This window comes from Narcine bancroftii, chromosome 1 (assembly GCF_036971445.1).
Source record: "Narcine bancroftii isolate sNarBan1 chromosome 1, sNarBan1.hap1, whole genome shotgun sequence".
In the NCBI taxonomy this organism is placed as follows: domain Eukaryota; kingdom Metazoa; phylum Chordata; class Chondrichthyes; order Torpediniformes; family Narcinidae; genus Narcine; species Narcine bancroftii.
The window spans coordinates 44,944,461-44,945,257 of NC_091469.1; positions in this window are offsets into that span (position 1 = coordinate 44,944,461).

Consider the following 797-nt stretch of genomic DNA (forward strand, 5'->3'; position numbering starts at 1 on the left):
CACTCAGCTCCAGGCACAGCACAAACTTACAAATGTTGAGGGTCATTCTTTATTGAAGTAGAATGAACTTTTTGTCTTACTAAAGCAGAATGTTGCAATGACTAGATATGGCCTTGTGTAAAAGCAACTGTTGTTCAATATGTCAGCCACTATCCACATTCAATATGGATAGTGGGAATTCAATTTTGGCAAATTGCTGCTTTGAATGTTGAATAGCATCAAAATTGCTTTGAACGAAACTAGACAGAAGGATGTCATTTGGTCTGTGGTGATTGTTTGAAAGATCTATCCGGTCAGCTCGAGGCTCCACTCTGTTCACCCACAAAGTATTCTCCATTTAGAATGTCACTGAATCTACTTCTACAAAACTTTAAATTAGATCAGAACAGATTGTTGCGTATAGAAATACCCTTCCGCTGCCCCTGGTACTTTTAATTCTGTTTAATCCCGCTAATTGCCAGCTCTCTGGGGAGAGATGGATCTGCATTCTTACTGTACTCCTGCAAGTGCCCAATTAAACAGACATAGGCCTTACGGAACTGGGATTGGGGATCCTCTTGGGTGCAGGAGGTCACTGTCCATGGATAACCAAACCAGGAGATATTATTCATGAGCCAAGAAGGATCTCAGGCTCATGTTAAAAAAAATTCCTGCCAGTGGAACTTTTCTTCCTCCACTCAATCAAAATGATTTACCATTTTTTAACACTCCCTGCTTCTGCTCATAGAAGAACTATTCTTGATTTCTGCTAAATCTTCAAGGCCTTGTCATCCTTCCCAAACTGTGCTCCTCATAAT